The sequence below is a fragment of the Puma concolor genome, chromosome A2 (assembly GCF_028749965.1).
Source record: "Puma concolor isolate L17-30 chromosome A2, mPumCon1.1.hap2, whole genome shotgun sequence".
Taxonomy (NCBI): Eukaryota; Metazoa; Chordata; class Mammalia; order Carnivora; family Felidae; genus Puma; species Puma concolor.
In genome coordinates, this window is record NC_141668.1 from 37,326,964 (window position 1) to 37,341,565 (window position 14,602).

The 14,602-nt window shown below is 36.9% G+C and overlaps 2 long non-coding RNA genes across 2 annotated transcripts in view; one reads left to right on the plus strand and one right to left on the minus strand.

The window, feature by feature from the left end:
* The window catches only part of LOC147583100 (uncharacterized), a 32,294-nt gene that overhangs the window by 12,938 nt on the left and 4,754 nt on the right, over window positions 1–14,602 (plus strand). Inside the window, exon 2 of the long non-coding RNA XR_015245456.1 lies at window positions 14,274–14,329. This is a non-coding gene — a long non-coding RNA (uncharacterized LOC147583100). The remainder of the gene's footprint in view (window positions 1–14,273; window positions 14,330–14,602) is intronic.
* Window positions 10,794–14,602, minus strand: part of LOC147583101 (uncharacterized) — a 31,202-nt gene continuing 27,393 nt past the window's right edge. The window contains exons 7-8 of the long non-coding RNA XR_015245455.1: window positions 13,115–13,285; window positions 10,794–11,115 (exon numbers count right to left, since the gene is read on the minus strand). This is a non-coding gene — a long non-coding RNA (uncharacterized LOC147583101). The remainder of the gene's footprint in view (window positions 11,116–13,114; window positions 13,286–14,602) is intronic.

The window sequence follows — 14,602 nt, forward strand, 5'->3', positions numbered from 1 at the left end:
AGTATCTTTCCTAGAAAAAAAATTGAATATATGTTAAGCAAAAATCCATGTTCGTTAGTCCCTGATCCTATATGCAATCAAGTTCAGGTAATTTATTTTTAGATAAGAGATACGAAAACTCTATGTTGGGACATAATAATATTGGAGAAAAGACACTCTAAAATGAACCACTGAAGGCAATTTGACCTCTAAAATATGGTATTAAGATGAGCTCTACCTCACAGATTTTAGCAGGGAAATGTGGTGAACAAATGTAAGACTTTCAAAGGAAAGGAAGTTCATACAGCTGTTTGACTGTGAAAATTAGATAACCTGCGGTCATAAAACATAGACCCTTTTACTTCCTGAATCCAACTCAGTTCAATTCCAACAAATATTTATTGGGTCCATGTAATTTGTCTGTCAATATTTAATATCATAGAATCATAATCTTTAGGTTAGATGTAGGCTTAGAGGACACCTAATCCAAGATTTGTCCTGAAGAATTTGGGTATGGATTTTTGTTATGAAAGTAGTATTTCTTGGAGTCTTTTCATTAAGAGTAGTCAGGAAATAGGGTCCAGAGGTGACTGGCTACCCAAGCTGTTTCCAAAAATTCTTGCATTTCAGAGTAAATGTCCTCAGTGCTTTTCTTGACTGAGTATTAAGCAGTTCACCTCTAGAAACTTGTAACTTAAACTGAAGCCAGACATACCTTGGAAGATTGCCCTTTCTGCTTCCCCCTCCACCGCACCATCCTTTACACTGATTTTCTAAGGACAAGCCTTAGTTCTGCCATAATCAAGTTCACCAAGGATTCAATGCCTCAGAAAGACGCCTGTAATATCAAGAACTAACTCAGCTGGAAGAGAAAACAGAGCTGAGCACTTACTGGAACAGGTTTACCGGTCCGATTCTGTTCTACGGCAGAACCTCAGGAAGAGCTTCCTTGAGAATATCCTGGGCTGCGGAGGTGTTACCTTATTACCTTGCTCCTTCTAAAGCTGTGCGTGCCTTTTCCTAGGGCAGGCCCTGGCAAGAGCAGATCATCTTCAGGTGAATATATAGGACAACTAGGTACACTTGTTTCTCCACACATACCTTAGCCATTAAGCAGGAGATGAAGTTTATGAGGCTTGCAAGAAGCATGCTTTTGTGTGGATATTTGGTGGAGGAGGCTCCATTAAAAATGTTTCAGGTGAATCCTGTCTTTACCATTCGTATAACAGAATAGGTGTCACTATTACTTTGCCAACTATGGACCTACATTTCTAAAATGCAAACTGAAAAAAAAAAAAAGCATGTGAGAAGAGACATGATTGACCATATTCATTCTTGAATATTGTTTTTTTGGTAATGATGATATAAACAAAAATAATTTGACTGTGAAAAATGGTTCACCTTAGAGAGATGTGAGATTACCATATGATCACTATAAAAAATTACTGAAAAAAGTATTCATCAATTGATTTGATGCAGAAATTTTTCAAATCACACAAGGAAAGTATATTACTAATATATTTTTTTCTTGTGTGTATTATGACATTTTCTATGGTAAAACAAATCTATTTTCAGTTTTTAATTACTGATTCTGGTTTTGGTAGTTTTCTGATTTTCAAAAAGATAATAAACTTACGGGTGTTGAGTTTATTAATGCTTAAATGATAACACAGTTAATTTTGGTAATATTTATATAAAGTAACCTGGTTACTTATTAGATTAGTCCTTTTTAGTCTAGGTTTAAATTGTTTTATTTATTTACAAAGTAAACATTCGAAAAGTACCCAGAAAAGGGAAGAGAGTTATTACTTGAAACAAGTTTAGTTTATATTGCTTTATAAAGTAATATATTACTAAAGTAATATAAACTAAACTGATAGCTTATTATGTAAAACAAAAATAAATTTGTAAATTGGACTTCATCAAAACTTTAAAAAAACTTTTTCTCTGTGAAATACCCTGTTAAAAAAGCATGAAAAATTCAAGCTATGGACTAGGAGGAAATCTTGGCAAGCCACATATGTGAAAAAAAGATCTGTGTCTGGAGCATATACTCTCAAAACTTAAGAATTAAAAAAAAAAAAAAAAGAAAGAAAACAATTCAATTAGAAAATTGGCAAAAGACATGAGACATGAATCAAAGAGGATACACAAATGGTAAATAAGCACATGAAAAGATGTTTAACATCCCTAGTTACTACACACCTATTAGAACCGATAAAATTTAAAAAAAAAAAAATAGTGGCAATGTCAAATCCTGGCAAGGATGTGAAGAAACGCTCTCTCATACATTGCTGGTGGGAATGTAAAATGGTATAGCCACTTTGGAAAAGAATGTGGCAGTTTCTTAAAAAAAAAAAAAAAATGAAACATACACTAATATAACCCAGCAATTGCAATACTGGGCATTTATCCCAGAGAAATGAAAATTTAGTTCCACCAAATACCTATCCAAGAACTTTCATAGAAGTTTTATTTGTAATATTCTAAAACTTGAAACAACCAAAATATCCATCAACAGCTGAGTGGTTCAACAAACTGTTTTGCATCCACACCATGGATTACACTGATAAAAAGGAATGAATAATTGATACACAAAATACTTTGGTTGGATCAAGGGCATTAAGCTGAGTGCAAAACGTCAAACTCAAAGGTCACACAGTATATGACTCCATGTATATAACATTCCCAAAATAACCAAATTGTGGAGATAAGGAACAGAATAGCGGTTCCTAGGATTAGGACCCTGGGGTGAGAGGAGTTGGTGTGACCAAGGGAGTAGACTGAGAGATCATTGTTGTGATGGAATAGTTCTGGATCTTGATTGTTGTGCTGGATACACAAACATATACATGATAAAATGTCATGGAACTGTACAGACAGGTTGTACACAAGCCAATGTCCGTTTCCTTCTTTTAATGTTAAACTATGGTTTGTAATATGTAACCATTGTGGGGAACTGGATGAAGAGTACATAGAACCTCTCTGTGGCATTTTTTTAAAAGTTTATTTATTTTGAGAGAGAGAGAGAGAGAAAGAGAGAGAGAGTGAGCAGAGGAGGGGCAGAAGAAGGAAAGAGAGGGAGAAAGAGAAGCCCAAGCAAGCTCCGCACTGTCAGCGCAGAGCCCAACGTGGGGCTTGAACTCACCACGAACCATGAGATCATGACCGGAGCTAAAACCAAGAGTCTGACATTTAACCGACTGAGGCATATCTGTAGTATCTTTTAATATTCCTGTAGTCATATAATTCTTTTAAATTTAAAAGTTGAAAAAATATGTACACCTGACATAGAAAGCCCAGACTTACAAGAAGAGATAATGGGTTGTCCTGGCACATACTGCAAAGGTCTATTTATGTCCCTGGATAGTATTTAAGAAAAAAAAATCCTCTCCTTTTTTTATTTAACACAGTTATGCTTATTTCATAATATCTAAGCAAATTACAGGTTAGATTGTCTTGTTCTAGGACTTCGTATGAATTGACTCACATACATATGTCTTTTATCCTGGCTTTTTTTTGCTAGCATAATGATTTTAAGTGCATCCATGTTGTATGTATCAATAGTTCATTCTTTGCTGTTGCTGAATGGTATTCTACTGAACAGGTATACTACTGTTTCTGACTCATTCACTTACCTATGACTTTTTGGGTTGCTTCCAATTTGGGGATGTTAGGACCGTCTGAATTTTTCATTTTTCAAACAGTTGTGCTTATGTTACATTATAAAAATCAAAACAAAAAACTGCCAGGAGCAATAATTGTAATAACAAACCCCAAAGCAAAAAGAGAACTCTTGTGTCAGTCAGGAATTCTTTTGCTTTTAAACAATAGCATATTCGAACAACAGTGGTTTAAAACGTAAGAACATTTATTGTGCCTCAAGAAATCTGCAGATGCATGCTTTCAGGGTTGGTCCAGGAGCTTAAACATGCTATCTGTGACCCAGATTATTTTTATTTTTTGTTCTATCACCCTTGGTGTGTTAATTCTTCTCTTTGTATTTGCGACCTGATGCTTACAAGATTTTCTGCAAAAACGCCAGGTCTTATGTTCAAAGCAAGAAAAGGGGGTGGGGGTGGGGTGGGACAGTTTCAGAATGTTCTCTCCTGTGCCTTTTTATGAGAAAAAAAAAAGCTTTGCCGAAAGCTCCCCAGCAGACTTCCCCTCATGTCTCACTGCTCTGAACTATGCCACCACTAGCTCAAGAACAGCTGGGAAAGAGGCAAAATTTTAATGACTGGCTTCCCTGAAACAATCACATTTCATCACTTGGGGCTGAGTCCATTGCCAAGTGAGACAAATTAGGGTTCTGTTAGAAAAGAGATTAGAGGGAATGGCTGATATATTGGAAACGAAGAGTGTTTGCCACAACACCTTCCCTTGATCTTATTAATTTCTATTTCTTTCTCATTTGCGGTCTCTTTTAACTTCTATCCTCTCAAGAATTTTTGAAGAAGTGCACTTTCCAAAGGCACTGTTACCAGTATGGGCTATGTTACGAGCATATGACGAATTTTTATTCATTTCTTTGTTTTAAAAGAGACTGTAGATGAACAAAAGTCTACATTTTTGGCAAAATGGAATTCATTTTTTTCCCTCTAATTGTGATGTCTTGTCCATATTGAAGAGATGCTCTAGAAATACAGATTCCATCCCAACTTTACCGTGTCCCAGGAATAAATGCTCCCAATCCTCAGTTCAACTTTTCCATACTTTTTAGACCATCCATTCTTGATATAACTCAAAATATTATATTTAATATATACCAGCTGTATAAGAGTAACCTTGAATTTAAGATATGATAGACTAAAGAGAAAAGCTTTTATCACAACTTCCTATGTACATTTTCATCAACTCATATGGTACACATCTGGGCCTTTGATAGCTACGTGTTAAAAAAAAAAACCTGATAGACTCAAAATTAATTTTAAAGTCCTGTGTTTTTCTTGATTCTAGTCATTTTAAAAGATAAATATTATTAACATAATCATAAAGCTACCTATGAAAGTAATTTGAAGATAGTGATATAGGCACATTCTTAGAATCTAAATGTTATATGTTAAAAAAAATCTTATTGAAAGAGAAGACAGAAAGAAACTAACAATTATTGAACACTTAACATATTCCAAGCAATAAGCTTGGTGGTTTTACAATACCTTTGATTTAGTCTTTCCCAAATATCTGTGAACTAGATCTTACTTGCCATTTCCAAATGAGAAAACTAAGGCTCAGGGAAGTTAAGTAATTTGTCTTAGGTCACATTAAAAAATAAATTCAGTTCTATGGATTTATCATCCAGGTTTTAAAAACTAATAAAGGGTGGGCAACCAACCAACCTAGCATCTCAGAGAAGCCCATCAAGGCAAACATTGATAATAGCAGAGAACTCTTTATTTATGTTGGGCAAATGAAAAATAGAATTTAGGAAACCCAAGAAAACATAAAATTCAAATGTGAACTATGTCTCCCACCTTGTCATTTATTGCCATCATTAGTAAGCAGTTTCTAGTGATCTAGTCTCTACCAATGTTCACTTTTATTCCACTGAAGGCACATGCCAGGTGGATTTAGAAAGGTTTAATTGAAGAATATTTGTTCAATAATCAGGCAATTAATTAAAATGGGCAGGAAAAACACAGAGTACCAGGATAGCAATGTGAAAAAATCACGGAATTTTGAATCCAGTGAAAATGTAAAACAAATCTAAAACAAAAATGTCATATAATTTGGGCAGAGGAAGCACTTGAAGAAGAATCATCAAAAGATTTAACCCCAGTGAATTTTATGAGACACTGTCAGGCAAAAAGGAACTGTGATAAAAGAAGAGACAATAAGAGTAAGAAAAAGGGTGAAGGGGAGTGAGAGTATATGTTGAAAAAAAAAAGAATAAAGGGACTGGGCTGTGTGTATAATAATGGAAAAATGAGACTTTTTCCTTACAGATGGTGATCAGTGGCCAGAGCCTTGAACACAAAGAAAAGAAGTGATGATGCAATTATAAAAAGAAAGTTACTGGATAGATGAGAAAGCCTGACTATGGTCCCAGTAACGGGAGGGCAAAGCCACCTGGGCAGAGGCCTGTACCCCAGTATATAGCCCAGGAGCAGGTCTGTGCCTTGCAAATTGAACAGCAAGTAACCTCTGGGCAGAAGTCAGTGTGTGTGTGTGTGTGTGTGTGTGTGTGTGTGTGTGTGTGTTTGCATTTTGGAGGATAACGGCATCTTAAGGCATAAAAGAAATAGGACACATTTTCCTGAAACCTTAATTTTATCATCTGGTAAAAAAACTGAAATATAATTGCTAATCGTCCTATGCTTTAGGTTGTCAAATTTAGGTGAATTTTTAAAGATAAATTACTGTTCCGGGCTTTACTGATGTATGATTGGCATATAACATTATGTAAGTTTAAGGTGTTCAAAGAGTTGATTTGGTACACTTGGATATTGCAAAATGATAATCAAAATAAGGTTATTTAAAATTTCCATCATCTCACATAATTACAATTTATTATTTGTGATGAGAACATTTAAAATTTACTCTCTTAGAAACTTTCAAATATATAATAGGATATTATTAACTATAGTTGCTGTGCTGTGTATTACATCCCTGTGACTTATTTATTTTATCTCTGGTGGTTTGTACCTTTTGACCTCTTTTACCCATTTTCCCACCCTGGTAACCACCAATCTGTGCTCTGTATCTCTGATCATCCCTTGATTGACGCTTAGGATGTTTCCTTATCCTGGCTATTGTAAATAATGCTGCATTGAACAAGGCAGTGCATGTAGCTTTTCAAGTTAGTGTGTCATTTCCTTTGGGTAAATATCCAAAAGTATAATTGCTGGGTCATATGGTAGTTCCATTTTGTCTACCATAAAGGTTGCTCTGAGTTACACTCCCACCAACAGTGCACAAACGTTCCTTTTTCTCCACATCCTTACCGACACTTGTTATTTCTTATGTTTTGGACATTTTCACAATATTAATTCTTCTGATCCACGAACACAGGACATCTTTCCATTTGTGTCTTCAATTTCTTTTATCAACATCTTATGGTTCTTAGCATCCAGATCTTTCATCTCCTTGATTAAATTTATTTCAAAGTATTTTAATGCTAAGGTGAATGGAATTGCACAAAGTAATATGTGTGCTGTAGTAATGGAAAGGTTTGAGATCTGGGGAACAACATGCATCCATCCTTCCATCCATTCATTCATCTGACACATACTTTTGTGACTGAAAACAAATATGATCTCACACAGAAGATATTGATTTATATGATACATATTAAAACCCAAATAGGTTGGGAAGGAATTGCTATCATGTTCAAAATTTTCCTATAGCTCTGCATAGATGCAGAATGAAATCTAAAATCTTCTGCTCATCCCAAAAGGCCATTGTGTCCGCTGCTTCCACCTCTGGTCTCAGTTTGCCTTTTTCTACACCTTGTCCTTTCTTCCTACCTCCACACCCAGATTTCACTCTTCAACATTACTGTCCTTCAGTTCCCAGAATTTGCCATGAGTATGGTGTATCCTTTGCCTAGATTGCACTCCCTCCTTGCTAACCTGGGGGCAGGTTTCATTACTCCTCCCAAGCCCCCACTGCACTTTGTTTATACTTATTAACGAAAATATCTTCGTGTATTTTTCTGAATAGTTTTCATTAGATTCTAAGCTCCTTTAAAGCAAGGACCAATTCTTTTGTTTCTCTAGAGGCCTCATAGATTGTGTATCGTATATGGACAGGACCTAATAAATATGTATTGAATAAATGCATTTTAATAAATGAATGAGGCCATTTAATACTGTATCTGGTTATAAACATAGTAGAAAATTTATTAAATGAAGCCTATTGCAGAAAAAAAAGCCACAATTCATTGAAGACATGTGCTGAAAGAAAAGGATTTAGGTTAAGAAGAAAATTACATAAGGATTAATCATATGCCACATTTCAGTCCAGAATGTTTTAAAGAATGTTAAAAAATATTTAAAGCAGCAGAATTTTTCCTTCAAATCAAATCCCACTGAGGAGTGTAAACAAATGAGATAAAACTATAAAAGTTTCTTCAAATGCATGTAGGCGAGGTAGTTTAGGGTTCTAAGAGCTTTTTTCCTGGGGAAAGCAAATGAGAAATGCACTGTCAAAGGCACAGAATATTAAGATCTTACTTACATGGGACTTTTCAGTTTATAAATTGCTTTGACATTGTGTTTTCTGAGCCTCACAACAACATTGCTGAAGTTGGCAGGCAGAGTAGATACTATCCCAATTAACTAAATCAAAGCAGACTTAAGGGACTTGTCCAAGTCTTGCCAAGAATTGCGCTCACTGATGTTATATATATTGTAGCTACTCATCAAAACCAGATCCTAGGACTCCACATATAACTTATCTTCTGGCATTAGAATTGCCATTTGAACGGACAAACATGCATGCACACATAAATGTCATAAATGTCATTATAACCCTGGAAAGCTCCCAATGAAGTCCCTCAAGCATAATTGTATATCCTCTGGGTTTCCAGCTCTTTTTTCTTTGCTCTACCGGTACAGAGTATGCTCAGACAAAATTCTAGAAGAGCGACTGCTTCCTAGCCTTGTTGACTCCAGGCTATGCCATGAATCTTTATGCTGGTGGGTTTTTTTGTTTGTTTGGTTTGGTTTTTTTGGTAAGTTCTATACAGGCCAAATACCCCTATATAAATGCCTCAATGCGATCTTTTACTTAGGATTTTAAAGTCACCGATCTCACAATGTACCATGAAAATTTCATACATTTATCATAAATAATCACAAAAAATAAAGAATTCTGAGGAGGTAAAGCCAACTGTACAATTAGAGGGCACTGTTTCCAAGGCTACCTTCATTTCTAACACCAAATATATGATCAGTGTGTTCCCAAAGTCACTCTCAGTTTTTTTCAAAGTTTATTTATTTTTGAGAGAGAGAGAGAGTGCAAGTGGGGGAGGGACAGAGAGAGAGAAAGAAAGAAAAGAAAGAAAGAAAGAAAGAAAAAAGAAAGAAAGAAAGAAAGAAAGAAAGAAAGAAAGAAAGAAAGAGGGAGGGAGAGAGAGAGAGAATCCCAAGCAAGCTCTGCACAGTCAGTGTAGAGCCCCATATGGGGCTTGAACTCAAGAACAACAAGATCATGACCTGAGCCCAAGTTGGACACTTAACTGACAGAGCCACCCAGGCACCCCTCAGTTTTGATAATTCACTAGAAGTACTAATGGAACTCACCAAAAACTATTACACTCTTAGTTACAGTTTATCGTAGAAAAATAATATGGATTGAAAGTATTAAAATCAAAGGAAGAGACACATAGAGCAGAGTCCAGTAAGTTTCCAGATATGAAGCCCTCACTGTCCTCTCCCCATGGAATCAAGATATGTTACTGTCCCAGCACTGATGTGTGACAATATACATGAAGCATTGTCAACCAGGAAAGCTTAGACAAGCTTTGGTGTTCAAAATCTTTATTGGGACTTCATTTTGTAGGTATGATTCATAGATTGTTTGATTAATTTCCCATGTGCTAGACTTCGGTCTCGAGGCTAATTGATACTGTGTGATCCAAAGCTCCTACTCTCAGTTACGTTGCTGGCCTTTCTGGCATGGCCAGCCTGCACCCTAGGATGTTGTTTGTGCCCTAGACCACACATTAAGATCCAGTGTGGCCAGTCCCCACACTAAACAAGGACACTTCTATCACTTATGACATAGATTACTTCCTAGGAACTGAAGGCAAAGGCCCGACCTTCAGGCCATGCCAAATTCTTTACCACACAGGTCACAACCAGCATTTGGCCACGGCTGTCTTAAAACAAAACAATTATTTTTGTCTGGGCATTTACATTTAATATAGCAGACACAGCAATAGTATCATTATAAATATGCCTAACATTTGGAGGAGATGATGTGGGGGTAAGGATAGATTTTAAGAAAAAGTTAATCCATCCTATAAAGCCATTACATACATTTTCATATTTTTGTCCTTAGATTTACCACTATTTGTATCTTGTGATGAATTTGTGTAGAACAATTTAGGGTAGGAATTTGCTGATGGTTAGCTAAATGCAGTTCTCTCTCAGGCCAGTCATTTTCCACAAGTATTACATGCTGAGGAGGCTTTAACTAGTTTCCCAACACCCTTGACCATCAATATCAGGACTACAATCCTACCAACAGTGCCAGTGTTACAACATTTCACAGGACGGTAGTAGATATAAACTGAAAAAACTGGTCAAGAGATATTAGCACAATACTGGACTACTACTCAGTCATTAACAATTAGTCCAGTCCATCATTATATATTGTATGACCAAAATGTCTCCCATCTGCCTGAGATGCCACTCAGGTTTGCAGACTTCTATTCACTCTTACAAGATTCTGAAAGCAGAAGTGGCTTCATCCTTTCAGATATTTGGCATAATTAAATTAGGAGAGGATATCATCTCTTGCTATGAGCCTTTTGAGGAAGCAATATAATATTGGATTTTCCTCATTGAATAATCCATTTGTTCATTCTCTTAGTGACTATTTTTCCTTCTGTACTAAATTCAAATCTAAATTTTTTCACCTTTGGGAAGGATGTTAAGTTCAGCCATGATGCCAGTCCAGATTGCAGAAGCAATACTGGCCATCTTAGTCCAACAAGTGCCTCCTGCTCAGCCTACTTCTTTTCATATAGAGTAAGGACAGAACTAATGGGCTATCTTGACCACTAGTCAACCCAGTTGACTGTCAACCCAGTTTTGCCCGATGGGATAAATGCAAAGTTCACCTCATCAGGCCCAGAAATTCTGACATAAATTTTATTTTTAAAAAATTTTTTAAATGTTTATTTATTTTTGAGACAGAGACAGAGCATGAACGGGGGAGGGTAGGAGAGAGAGGGAGACACAGAATCCGAAGCAGGCTCCAGGCTCTGAGCCGTCAGCACAGAGCCTGACGAGGGGCTCGAACTCACAGGCCGCGAGATCATGACCTGAGCCGAAGTTGGACGCCCAACCGACTGAGCCACCCAGGCGCCTCCTGACATAAATTTTCAAAGGTATGGTTCCAGTTTCTTACTGAGGGATCATCGCTCTTTCCAGTGCCCACAGCGACAGCCCTGGTTTACTACTGCATCTGGTAGGAAAAAGGAAAGCTGAAGTACTTTGGGGGGAGAATGAGAAAAGTATCATCATCCCAATACCCTCCTCCTGTGGGAAGGATTATATAGTCCTGCTAGTGTCCTCCCCACCTCCTCTTCCTCATATCCTTTAGAAAGCTGAGGAATCCAATGGAGATCCTCTCTTAACCTTCTCTCCTACTGAGTGTGAGCACACACTTGTGAAGTTGTGTAAGCCTTCCCTTTAGGTCTTTACCTGCCCCCCATTTCAGAAAACAAATATTTCAGTTACCCTTTCTAATTTTCTATCAAACCATCACTTGAAGGATGACATTTCTTTGTCCATTATTGGACATTTATGGGCTGTAAAGTGCGCTTCTTGGTCTGAAGAAATGTGACTCAGCCCAAAATGGTGCAGTATTTTCTGTTGGGTTCTTTCTATATTACCCTGAGGACTTGCATCTACCACCAGCCAGGTAAGCAAAGCCAGGTTCAGAATATGTGTCTGTTCCTGTCAAGGTCCATTTGTGGCCTCTGAGGACTATTGGCATTAGTCTGACTTGACACTGAAGTGTTGGGCCTTCTCTCTGGGGCATCTTCACCATCACCACCTGTGGTCTCTGTCTGTCTTGTTGTGAGACAGAACAGTTCTTATTGGCATTTTGTGCCTCAGGAGGTATTTAGATTCAGTCCATTTATGCACTGCTGGAAGTTCCCAAGTTCATTTTTATAAACCCAGGTAAGTAACTAGGTCAAGGGAGCACAGCAAGATATATGCTTTCTGGCTCCAATTACCTACCCATCTTGGAAGGGTATCTTCTGATTGGGCATCTCTGTACCCTACTTTAAGGTATCTCTTACATTCCCATTATCAGAAAAAGTCTCATTCCGCCAGAGGAAAGAGCTGAAAATAGATCATCATTATTTGAGAGACTTGATACTCTCTGTGTCACACTTTTAAAGGTCCCCTAAGCAACAGCATCTGTATTCATATATTTTACTCACTATGGATTACGTAAAAATGTAGCAAGGTGGTTCTCAAACTTTATCAATATCCTATGGAGAGATTCTGATTCAGTAGGTCTGCAGTGCAAACAGAATTTGCAAGTCTAAGTTCCTAGGGGATGCTACTGATGCTGGTCTGCAGACCACTCTTTGAGAGCCATTATAGCACATTGTTTTAAAAATCATCTCTTTATGTCTCTTTCTCTGCTGGAAGGTGAGATTTTCAATTGCAGGAACAGTTTTATTCATCAGTATGTTCCCATATCCTAACAGAACATCTAGGAAAAATATAAATATCTGTTGATTTAATGAATGGTAATGATGTTTCTTGCATTATGCTACTTATATTTATACTGCTTTTATTGGTAAAATCACCTGCATATTTGACGATGGTAATATGACTTTGTTTTTCATACATATAGTGTTAGCCTTTTATTATTAGTATAAATATTAATAATATAACATTATTTTATTATATTTTAATAATTTCAACATGATACATGGCTAAGAGTCCTTGCAAAACATTTTTTTTGCTAAATCACTAGATATATGTGTGTGTGTGTGTATGTGTGTGCATGTGCTTGGATGAGAAGAATGCTATTTTTCTTTTATTATATGTGAATTGGTGATATAAAATTATTACATGAAATATTTGGCAGCTGTATATACCTTGCAGGCAAAATTAATGAAAAAGAAAAATTTATAGAATCTAGGCTAATTTGAAAATGTGATGAAACATGTCTTCACAAATTAAAGTTTGGAGAATGGTGGAAAGTACAAAAATGCACTGATAGCCTTTCTGAAGATGCCCCCCCTCCCTACCGCATTCTGTATTCTGCTCATTAATTGTTAAATTAATATTCATTTGGATTCTGGTTGGCCTCTTTAATGCCAGGTTCCCAAACTCAAGTGGAACTAAAGGCAAACTACCTTAATTTTGCCTCTTTTACATCACTCTTAAAGTTTCCAGACTAGCACTAGTAATTCTAAGAAATTAGCAAACCAATTTACCCTGGGCCATGATTTGGTCCAATCTCATTAGCTAAGTGAGTCCCAACTTCAGTGTCGCCTGTCTTCAAATATGTAATTAAGAGGGCCAATGAAGGCCAAACTGTGTTTGAAGGTAAAGCAGGACTCATGGATGCAATAATGAGAAACTGTGGCAACTAGGATTATTTAATCCTGCAAAACAGAACGTAAGTAAATAAAATTCAATTACAACTTAATTAAGCTAAAAATTCTATAAAAATCATAAAATATGGAGCAAAAGCTGATTAGTCTCTTCTTTGAAACAATTCAGTAACATGTTGAAAATAGTCAGTGGTGGGGCGCCTGGGTGGCGCAGTCGGTTGAGCGTCCGACTTCAGCCAGGTCACGATCTCGCGGTCCGGGAGTTCGAGCCCCGCGTCAGGCTCTGGGCTGATGGCTCAGAGCCTGGAGCCTGTTTCCGATTCTGTGTCTCCCTCTCTCTCTGCCCCTCCCCCGTTCATGCTCTGTCTCTCTCTGTCCCAAAAATAAATAAACGTTGAAAAAAAAATTTAAAAAAAAAGAAAATAGTCAGTGGAGGACATTGATGGCCTATACATTTAACACCAATAAAAAGAGATATGTATGTGTCCATATAGCACAAAATCAAACTATGAAGTTCTTAACCACTGAACACTGAGTGTTAGATTCCACAGTTGGGTTTTTAAAATGGCTTTAAAACTTTAAGTTTAGTTTGAATTAAAAACTCACCACAGACTTAAAACTAAGACTTAAAGGGTATGTGGTAAGTTTTGTCAACTCAAAAGAACCAGTTATTACATTGAAGATATTATGGCTTTTTGATAATTTTAATGGAGGTGGAAATGCCAGTCATTACTGACAGATAAAAGCAATGTGAAATGTGAAATGTCCTGTTTGTGTCCTATTTGATGAGGTGTTTACCAAAAATGTCTAAACAAAAATCCCTGATATTATAAAATATTTTTTTCATTCTTGCTGGGTCTCCAATATTTAGACCCGATTTCACCAGGTAATTACAACCTCAGAAAATGAAAACCATACCAGAATTGGGAAGGTGTTTTGCAATCTGGTCCTAGTCAAAACTGTGGACTAGGTACGGTTTTTCTATGGGGCTCGCCCACTTCCCTTTGGTGTCTAATACAGTCGTCTCATTCTGTTTCAGGGTTTCCCACTTCTGGAACAGGCTTCCAAATCCTGCAGGGACCAGATCTCTAACAGGTGATGATTTGCTAATCCTGTGAAGTAAACTGTGCTGATGTGTATAGTTCCTACCAATTGGAGAGGGTGCTAGAGACTATGACTTCCTAATTCAGTTAGTGCAAATTGCAGTCTCTAAGGATTGTAGGAGCCCTTACGGGTAGCTTTCCACACAGTGCAAGAATCTCACCCAAGTACCTCTTCAGTGACGGTTCAGTAATGGGAAGTCCAGTACTTCACCAGGTGGGGCAGTTTTAGATGTTAGAAAGTTCTGTTTTATATTAAGCCAAAATC